The sequence below is a fragment of the Ooceraea biroi genome, chromosome 13 (assembly GCF_003672135.1).
Source record: "Ooceraea biroi isolate clonal line C1 chromosome 13, Obir_v5.4, whole genome shotgun sequence".
NCBI lineage: Eukaryota > Metazoa > Arthropoda > Insecta > Hymenoptera > Formicidae > Ooceraea > Ooceraea biroi.
Genome location: NC_039518.1, coordinates 5,116,252 through 5,127,559, shown reverse-complemented (window position 1 = coordinate 5,127,559; position 11,308 = coordinate 5,116,252). Strand labels below are relative to the sequence as shown.

The window sequence follows — 11,308 nt, the reverse complement described above, 5'->3', positions numbered from 1 at the left end:
CGAGATTGTAGTAAGATGAATGCATCAAAGTTTTATAATGATCCGCTGTATAGTTTCTCCAAAAACAATTCGTAAAATATACCTTATTTTCAGCGTTCTAAAGCAGGCTCCCCCCTTAAGACTAATTTAAAACGCGAATAAATGTTCCTCGCACTTACTTTTAATTCATTCACACTTGTTCTTTCCTCTCGGATTAGAGTTTCACGCGCTCATTGTTCATCTATGCAGCAATTCTGGCAACGGTCAATCACATAAATAACGCGTACTGCCACAAACAAATATATAAAGACCGCCAGAAAGAAAAACGTGGCGGATTCCAGCGCGAGATCCGAAAGTTGAATTTATGCGAAGAAAGAAGAGCTTCGGTGCATCGCAGTGAAAAAGGAAAAACGTGACCCTGTAACTCGTTTACGGAGTCTTACGCGTGATGTATAGACGTGTCTGTCTCCGTGTTTGTCGCCACGCACGTTTTACGGGCTAAACGGCGGGCGCACGCATTGACCAGGGCGAAATTACCGCGCGTGTCTACCGACCGCTACGTCGTCCCCCTGCTTTAGTGCGTTACGCATTGTGGTCACCGTGTTTTTTAATCCTTTTCTTTAGTTTTGTTCTTGTATTTTTTTAAGGAAATGCAGAGTTTTTCTTCGCACGCGAGAAAAATTGTAACATAATTTTGACGTGAGTTTGAAATTTTGAAAATATTATATTCACACATAAAGAAATAAAATTTTTCATATAAACGAGTTTTCATGTTGTTTCTCATCTCTCGTATTTTTGTACTTGATTTTAGATCTATATTTACGCTTTTCCTTTTCTTAATTTTCTCTAACGTGCACATTTCTCTTTCAAAACTTAGCCTTTAATTCACAACTTTAAATTTGACGGGAAACAAAGCGTCGTGACGCGATCGTCGCGTGCCATTGGGACGCATTTTCCCGGAGGTCTCGCGCGACTTTCCTCTCGTATGCGATCGCGCGCTCATATCGCGTCCGCGACGATGCGTTTAAATGGTGTGCGAGCGTGTAGATATATAATATCCATATATATATATATACATATATATATATGCGAGACGAGAGTTTAGACGAGGTAGGCAGAGGGGTTTCCGGCGAGCGTTAACAGAGTAACAGAGTGATGTAATGAGGCCCGGAAGCAGGCAATTTGCTGCCCGCGGCGGCCGCAGTTGCGCGAGACAACCTGCCCGGAGTACCTTCTTCTTGATATCGCGGTCCAGCCTTCTCCGTATCGGACACCTGACCGTATCGGACGACAAGCGGTCCGTTCGCTACTCCGATCCGCGAAGAGTGTCGCGTCGTGCATTGATTTAAAAAAAAGAAAATTAAAAAAAGACACAATGAAAAACGCGGATTAAAAGGAAGAGAGACACACGCGAGTCGTGCGCGCGCGGACGAGCGTGCGAGTGCGCGAATAAAGAAATCGGCGCGCGACGAGGAAGAGCGGTAATTATTTCGTGTGATGTACGAGCACGGCCAACGTTGGGACAACGTTGTTTTGTTCGATGTAATGAATGTGAATTATTCGCGACAATGGGAGCTGCACAATTGACGTAAGGTATACTTTTACGTAGCTGTAACGTAGATCGATGTCGTCGAGATTACGCTGACTTTGGTGCACTTGTATCTGGTGATTATAATATTAAATATCGTCCAAGAGAAAGAGAGACACGTGAGCAGTGCAGTGAAGTATTCCTCCGACTCGCGCATCTGCATTTTACTGCGTCGATCCCTTCGTCGTGAGTCAGAGAGAATTATCCTAAATCCGAATCAACAGATATAGCTTGACGAGGATATTTCAAGCATCATTAGTCTTCGTATAAAGACGGTTAAAGCTCGCGATTGTTAATTATTAATGATACTGAAGTATTGTGATAAGTCTATCATCACACAATAATCACACCCACAGAAAAGATTTCTGGACTTAATGCTATTACTTTTTAATCTATCATAAAATAAGATCGCTATAGCGACAATCATATTTATTATTGAAAAGAAGCATATTTTAATCTTGAATAGAAAATTCGAAAATCTATTGGGTTGGCCAAAAAGTAATTGCGTTTTTTTCCAATAGATGGACATGCATATCTTGAAATGTAACTAACTTCATTCTAAACCGCAAATTCATTATGTAGGTTAACAACTCACAGTTCAAGCTTGTTTTACAAAAAGAAAGTACACGATTTCGTTAACAATTGTTTGTTTGCCGTCGATTTCAAAATGGAAAATCAAAAAGAACATTTTCCTCATATTTTGTTTTATTACTTCCGAAAAGGGAAAAACGCTGTGCAAGCTCATCAAAAGTTATGTCATGTATATGACGAAGATGCTTTAAAACTGCGGCAGTGTCAAAATTGGGTTACTAAATTTCAATCTGGAGATTTTAATGTGAAAGATGCACTACGCTCAGGAAGGCCAATCGAAATTGATGATGGCAAAATAAAGGCACTGATCGATTCCAATCGGCGTTTAACGACACGAGAGATTGCTGAGAATCTTAACGTATCGAAATCGAGTGTTGAAAACCATTTAAAACGACTTGGATACATTAGTAAGCTCGATATTTCGGTACCACATGAGCTCAAAGAAATTCATCTCACTGAGCGTATTGACATCTGCGATTCTCTTTTGAAACCTGAGGAAAATGATCGATTTTTGAAACGTATGATAACAGGCGACGAAAAATGGATCGTCTACAACAACGTCAAACGAAAAAGATCGTGATGAACCTGCTGAAAGCACTTGAAAAGCAGATATTCACCAAAGAAAGATTATGCTGTCAGTCTGGTGGGACTTTAAAGGTATTGTGTATTTTGAGCTGCTTGCAAGGAATCAAACCGTTAATTCAGACGTATACTGTCGTCAACTGGATAAACTAAATGATGCCATCAAACAGAAACGTCGAGAATTGGTGAATCGCAAAGGTGTTGTGTTTCACCATGATAACGCTAGACCACGTACAAGTTTGGTCACTCGTGAAAAATTGTTGCAGCTTGGATGGGATGTGTTACCACATCCACCATATTCGCCAGACCTGGCACCATCGGATTACCATTTGTTTCGTTCTTTGCAAAACGCCTTGAATGGTAAAACCTTGACTGCTGATGAGGATATCAAATCGTTCTTGGAATTGTTTTTTGCTGAAAAAGATAAGAACTTTTTTGAGCGCGGAATCATGAAGTTGCCTGAAAAATGGCAAAAGATAATCAAACAAAATGGACAATATATTGTTTAATAAAGTTTTTGTTTCCCATGAAAAATTCGTCTTTTATTTATATAAAAAAACGCAATTACTTTTTGGCCAACCCAATATATGGCGAAGATGCTTTAAAACTGCGGCAGTGTCAAAATTGGGTTACTAAATTTCAATCTGGAGATTTTAATGTGAAAGATGCACCACGCTCAGGAAGGCCAATCGAAATTGATGATGGCAAAATAAAGGCACTGATCGATTCCAATCGGCGTTTAACGACACGAGAGATTGCTGAGAATCTTAACGTATCGAAATCGAGTGTTGAAAACCATTTAAAACGACTTGGATACATTAGTAAGCTCGATATTTCGGTACCACATGAGCTCAAAGAAATTCATCTCACTGAGCGTATTGACATCTGCAATTCTCTTTTGAAACCTGAGGAAAATGATCGATTTTTGAAACGTATGATAACAGGCGACGAAAAATGGATCGTCTACAACAACGTCAAACGAAAAAGATCGTGGAGCAAGCGTGATGAACCTGCTGAAAGCACTTGAAAAGCAGATATTCACCAAAGAAAGATTATGCTGTCAGTCTGGTGGGACTGTGTATTTTGAGCTGCTTGCAAGGAATCAAACCATTAATTCAGACGTATACTGTCGTCAACTGGATAAATTAAACGATGCTATCAAACAGAAACGTCGAGAATTGGTGGATCGCAAAGGTGTTGTGTTTCACCATGATAACGCTAGACCACGTACAAGTTTGGTCACTCGTGAAAAATTGTTGCAGCTTGGATGGGACGTGTTACCACATCCACCATATTCGCCAGACCTGGCACCATCGGATTACCATTTGTTTCGTTCTTTGCAAACCGCCTTGAATGGTAAAACCTTGACTGCTGATGAGGATATCAAATCGTTCTTGGAGTTGTTTTTTGCTGAAAAAGATAAGAACTTTTTCGAGCGCGGAATCATGAAGTTGCCTGAAAAATGGTAAAAGATAATCAAACAAAATGGACAATATATTGTTTAATAAAGTTTTTGTTTCCCATGAAAAATTCGTCTTTTATTTATATAAAAAAAAACGCAATTACTTTTTGGCCAACCCAATATATGGCAAAGATGCTTTAAAACTGCGGCAGTGTCAAAATTGGGTTACTAAATTTCAATCTGGAGATTTTAATGTGAAAGATGCACCACGCTCAGGAAGGCCAATCGAAATTGATGATGGCAAAATAAAGGCACTGATCGATTCCAATCGGCGTTTAACGACACGAGAGATTGCTGAGAATCTTAACGTATCGAAATCGAGTGTTGAAAACCATTTAAAACGACTTGGATACATTAGTAAGCTCGATATTTCGGTACCACATGAGCTCAAAGAAATTCATCTCACTGAGCGTATTGACATCTGCAATTCTCTTTTGAAACCTGAGGAAAATGATCGATTTTTGAAACGTATGATAACAGGCGACGAAAAATGGATCGTCTACAACAACGTCAAACGAAAAAGATCGTGGAGCAAGCGTGATGAACCTGCTGAAAGCACTTGAAAAACAGATATTCACCAAAGAAAGATTATGCTGTCAGTCTGGTGGGACTTTAAAGGTATTGTGTATTTTGAGCTGCTTGCAAGGAATCAAACCGTTAATTCAGACGTATACTGTCGTCAACTGGATAAATTAAACGATGCCATCAAACAGAAACGTCGAGAATTGGTGAATCGCAAAGGCGTTGTGTTTCACCATGATAACGCTAGACCACGTACAAGTTTGGTCACTCGTGAAAAATTGTTGCAGCTTGGATGGGATGTGTTACCACATCCACCATATTCGCCAGACGTGGCACCATCAGATTACCATTTGTTTCGTTCTTTGCAAAACGCCTTGAATGGTAAAACCTTTACTGCTGATGAGGATATCAAATCGTTCTTGGAATTGTTTTTTGCTGAAAAAGATAAGAACTTTTTTGAGCGCGGAATCATGAAGTTGCCTGAAAAATGGCAAAAGATAATCAAACGAAATGGACAATATATTGTTTAATAAAGTTTTTGTTTCCCATGAAAAATTCGCCTTTTATTTATATTTAAAAAAACGCAATTACTTTTTGGCCAACCCAATAGATTAAAATAATCTTGGTGCTATCTCATTCATTTTCTCAGAAGCATTTAGATAAAAATTTGTAGCAAGTTCAAAATATTCTTGATTTAAGAATATTGTGAGATCTAAAAGACATCTTATTCTATTCTTCTAAGAGAATTTGTAGAATCTGCACAAACCGGCCAATATTTATGTGTTGTAATCGAAAATCGGGAAAGTGTTTGTGTTTCTGTTATTTACAATGAATAAGTGCAATACTCTACAAGAAATATTAAAAGGTATGGAAATGTCTTATCTCGAATCTTATTTCTCAAGTAAGTATATTATATATACTTACTTACATTTCCATATCTTTTAATATTTCTTGTAGAGTATTGCACTTATTCATTGTAAATAACAGAAACACTTTCCCGATTTTCGATTGCAACACATAAATATTGGCCGTTTTATCCGAATAAAGGACGCAGAAGCGCCGAGTCGACGAGCGACTGTGAGAAAATGATGCGTCGACATCGACAAAGCCTATTATAAAGTGGCGCTAATATCAAATTATTCCACATACAAGAATATATAAGCATAAATTTGTATATGTTACTCTTGTTTCAAGACAGTAAGACAATCTTATTTAATTCGAGAGAGAAGAATAGAAATTACTGATTAAAATTAAAAATTGTTTTATTTTCATATTTTTTATACTTGTAATACGATTAAATTAGTCAAGAATTTTTTTCGTCTTGTTATCAGAAATCCTTTCTGAGGGTGCACAAGTTGTAAAAGACTCCGATATAGTAGGAAGATTAAGATCAAAACGTTTGATCGTGTGCGATGCATCGTTCAGCAAATTCTCGAATTCTCGATAGCGCGAAAGCGAGTTTCCTTTAGCCGCGAGTAATCGCGAATATAACGGTATCCTCATTCGTATTGATCGTCCGGTAAAATTTTTAAATTCTGTCGGACAGAAAGACAATCGGGCTGCGCCGCTCATCGCGCCGCGGAACATCGTGACTATGTGACAGTTTTGTGATTAGATTGACCTCAATACGCGCTGGACATCCGGACGTACCCGTACCCGAGAGTGCTTTATCCTTAACCATCCCGATCGAATGTCGGTGCACGAATGTCCGCGACAACCAGTGACTCGGAATGACCGTCGCGGAAACAATACTTTGCTGCACTTCGCCTTCCGGGCTATTCTCGGTTAATGGACGGTCCCGGGAAAAGGGATGTTGACGTTTGAACGATCAGCGCGCTGGCAGTGAAACGTGTGCTGGTTCATCGTGAGAATCGTCGCAGTGATCGAAGGTGAATAAAAAGATCGGATCAGACCGAGAACGAGCTAAACTGCCGACAACAATCTCATGTTAGGTCATTCCTCGAGAAACGGCAGCGTGAACCCCCTCACCGCGACCCATCGATCAACTTATCGATTGATAAACTGATAAAGTTACTCAAAAGATGAACGTGGATCTCTGCTATTTCAGTTATTAACATCAGCTTATGAGAATCTTTCTGTTCAAGTGTTGATGTTGAGAATAGTGATAAGAGTCTCACGTGTCCAATACGAGTTGCACGTGGAACCGTCAGACAACTCGCGGCGGCATCACTTCGCGGCTTGAATAATGATTTATGTAATACGGGAAGGGATAGCGGAAGCGGCAGATTTTCAAGATTAGACGGAAGCGGACTCGAGATAAACGACAAGCTTCAATACTAGCCGGGCCTCTTATCTCCGCGCGGAATTGCGGGTAGATACGATCGGAATACGAGCCTCATGCAAATTCCGCCGCGGATGCCTTTCGCAATTTTGACGACTATAAGTTCGAGGCCGCGTCGCCAATGAAATGTAGATGACAGGCGATCCCGATTGTTCTCCAGATTACGCGAGTTCGATTAAAGCGCTCCGTTGTTACGTGCAAGAAGCCTCGCGCTGATAGTTTATCGATATCTCTTAAGGGGGGAGCCTGCTTTGGAACGTTGAAAATAAGGTATAATTTTACGAATTTTTTTTGGAGAAACTATACAGCGGATCATTATAAAACTTTTATGCATTTATTAGTACATGTTTAAAGATAAAAAAATTATTTTTTGATTTGAATATATCGTCTGTAGAGGTCGTCCTGGAGGCATCTTAGTGCAGCCGGCATTGTAAATTGGTGAGCATTCTCCTGCCTCCAAATTTCATCCAAACTGAAAAATTGAAATATTTTCTCGTTATTTATGAATTCCCATCGTCGATGAACCTTTAATATTCATAAAAACATTAAGTTAAACAATTATTTTTGCATGAAAAGGTTCAACAACTTTGCCTAAAAATCGTACTTTTGTGTTCTAAGCTCCACCATTTTGGCACTTTTCAACTTTTTTCTTCTCTCTTTGGTTCATCGACGATGGGAATTCATAAATAACGAGAAGATATTTCAATTTTTCAGTTTAGACGAAATTTGGAGGCAGGAGAATGCTCACCAATTTGCAATGCCGGCGACGCGGCTGCACTAAGATTTCTCCAGGACGACCTCTACAAGCGATATATTCAAATCAAAAAATAATTTTTTTATCTTTAAACATGTACTAATAAATGCAACAAAGTTTTATAATGATCCGCTGTATAGTTTCTCCAAAAACAATTCGTAAAATATACCTTATTTTCAGCGTTCTAAAGCAGGCTCCCCCCTTAAGTGTATGAGTGCATGCTTCTAATACCTGTGTCTCTTTGTCGAAATAATGCAAAGAAAGAGAAATAAACGAAACACGTCGTATTTAATCTGCGAAATATACATGAAGACTTTACAAATGTACATGATCAATTTAAATATCAATCAAAAGGAAACGTACAGTATTTTCTGTTGCTAAACTTGCACTCATGTGAATTTTCTCTCCAACAGTAACTTTGTACATAATTTTTCACGACGATAATTTTACACATTGATTCCTGTCTGAATACTTAATTCTGATAGAGCACTGTGTTTGATACAACAGATAGTTTAAACTGATCTATGAGTATCAATGCAATATTAATTTTTGTGCACTAATATTGTACGTACTTCGGAGTAGGTTTCTTTTCGCATCTAAAATCTTGAATAAGAGTGCTAATGTAATAAACACTTTCCTGATGGCGTTCAATCTCGGTTGATTCATCCGGTTGCCAGCTGCAACCGAAGGTATAGATGTGTATACCAGAGCTGTTACACCTATTACTTCGACCAGTTTCGAGAACATCACGCCCACAGAAAAGATTTCTGGACTTAATGCTATTACTCTTTAATCTATCATAAAATAAGATCGCTATAACGACAATCATATTTATTATTGAAAAGAAGCATATTTTAATCTCGAATAGAAAATTCGAAAATCTAGATTAAAATACTCTTGGTGCTATCTCATTAATTTTCTCAGAAGGATTTAGATACAAATTTGTAGCAAGTTCAAAATATTCTTGATTTAAGAATATTGTGAGATCTAAAAGACATCTTATTCTATTCTTCTAAGAGAATTTGTAGAATCTGCACAAACCGGCCAATATTTATGTGTTGCAATCGAAAATCGGGAGTGTTTCTGTTATTTACAATGAATAAGTGCAAAAGATATGGAAATGTCTTATCTCGAATCTTATTTCTCAAGTAAGTATATTGTATATACTTACTTACATTTCCATATCTTTTAATATTTCTTGTAGAGTATTGCACTTATTCATTGTAAATAACAGAAACACTTTCCCGATTTTCGATCGCAACACATAAATATTGGCCGTTTTATCCGAATAAAGGACGCAGGAGCGCCGAGTCGACGAGCGACTGTGAGAAAATGATGCGTCGACATCGACAAAGCCTATTATAAAGTGGCGCTAATATCAAATTATTCCACATACAAGAATATATAAGCATAAATTTGTATGTGTTACTCTTGTCTCAAGACAGTAAGGCAATCTTATTTAATTCGAGAGAGAAGAATAGAAATTACTGATTTAAATAAAAAATTGTTTTATTTTCATATTTTTTATACTTGTAATACGATTAAATTAGTCAAGAATTTTTTTCGTCTTGTTATCAGAAATCCTTTCTGAGGGTGCATGTACAAGGTATCCTGAACGCGATTCAATACTAAAAACCTCGAAAAAGATCGATTACGTGCAGGAACCTTTATCTTATCTGCAACGAAGAGTGATCTCGAAATGTGTGTATTACGTTTTAATAATTTCACGATAAGAAATCGCTGATTAAGTGTTGATTAGTTCTCGTAATAAAACAATTAAGACTAACTACTGCGTGCGAGCACTATTTTAAAATCGAAATTTCAATGTATTTGCATTCAAAATCATACGAAGAAAGATAATAGAGCGTGCAATAACGATGATAATTTTTGGAAAAAAATGTTTCAGAGAGAAAATTTAAAAAATATAATTCGAGTACGAGTAGTAATGCGAAGGGGCTTTAATCGCGCTGAAATGACGAAGCGTGAAATATTTCTGCATACATGCTCATCTATTTTAATTCGATCATGCCTTTGCCGGATGTTTCAAGGGTCCTTTAATGGCCCCAACTGCGGTATCTGCATGAGCATAAGTGCTGTCAGCTTAAAGTAATGTAGGCTTGCTTCGCTCGGTCGCATTTTGCATTTTAACACCAGCCAGCCGCTTCAATGGATGGATGGAGAGATTTAGTAAACGCGCAATTCGCGAGATTCGCGTGAGCAGCTGGATTTTAATTCGCGCTTCGATTATCGATACGCGTATCGCCAAACTGATAATGTATTGCCCAAATCACACGGAGACATGAATTTCTGAGAGCCTCGAATATATTAACATTCTACCGGAAGTACTCAATTGAACGAAACGGAGTCAGCGTCTATCTACAGACGTTCCTCGTCGACGCTTTTTTCTGATACGTAACTGAAGCGAGAAGAATCTCATATCAATTCTCGTATAATCTACGTGGAACAGAAATAAACCAGAGTTCGCCCACATATTGAATCAGTCAAAAAGTTCGATTCGATTTTGTGAAATTTTACTTTATTGTCCTCACTAGAATCAAATGATTCATCAATCAAGTAATCATTGTCTATGATTAGACATAATCGTCTACGACATAGACGTCATCAACGTTGCTGCCTGTATTATCTGCATGTGATATCATTTTGCATATCGAGCATTTTGATATCAAGAGTCGAACCGAACTTTTTCACTGACCCCATAGATTTTCATCCCTCGAAGTCCATTTGTTCCGACTGATGAATTTTTCCTTCACGGAGAGACTTCCCACAGGTCCTCCTCTACTTCCGTTTCCGAGAGATCCGAGAGTTCTCGTCGGCGAAGCTTTGCAATGTACGCCGTTTACAAGAATTGCGATCCTGACTTGCAGGGGCTTTTTGGTGATGTACGACAGCGCTAGCTGTTCGTACGCAGGTGCGCTCGAATTAAAGGGAGCCTCCGGGGCCGGAGCCGCGGCCGCGGCCGGTGTAACCGCGGCCGGCGTCAAGCAGGAGAACTGGCCGTATCGCGGCCTCACTTGCGGCAGCACCTTTCAACGGCTCAAGGAAAGCGTCGACAAGGCGAAGCAGGCCCTCGCCGATCGCAGTGGTTACCTGGCAGGAGCGTTCTCGCCGCCTCCGCGCGCCAACCCGTCCGCCATTTCGCCCACCGCCTCCATCACTGGTAAGCTTTCTTTCTTAAATATTTCTTTGTAGGATATAAGAACCGAGGGTAAATCTACCGATTAGCGAACCCACCTCCTATCGCCTTGTCCTTGACATATATTAGAGAGGTCACCCTTCTGAGTAACATTGTGCAAGTTTTAACCGTCGGTCGTTTACTAAAAAGTTATTAACAAAAGAAGTTTAATGATTTTGCACGAATTTTCAGCTGTCTACGCGAACCAAGAACATAATATTGACATATATTACAAAGGTCACCTTCCCGAATAACCCGCACTAGGTTTTAGTCGTCGATCGTTGTTTATGAATAAGTTATTAACAAAAGACATTTTGCAAATATAGTAGTTATTT

The 11,308-nt window shown here is 38.9% G+C and overlaps 1 long non-coding RNA gene across 1 annotated transcript; it reads left to right on the top strand.

The window, feature by feature from the left end:
• Positions 1 to 71: 71 nt before the first annotated feature.
• On the top strand, positions 72 to 10,954 carry LOC113563178. The gene is made up of 3 exons (XR_003407348.1): positions 72 to 1,753; positions 6,340 to 6,613; positions 10,666 to 10,954. It is a non-coding gene; the product is annotated as an uncharacterized LOC113563178 (long non-coding RNA).
• The last annotated feature ends 354 nt before the right edge of the window (positions 10,955 to 11,308 follow it).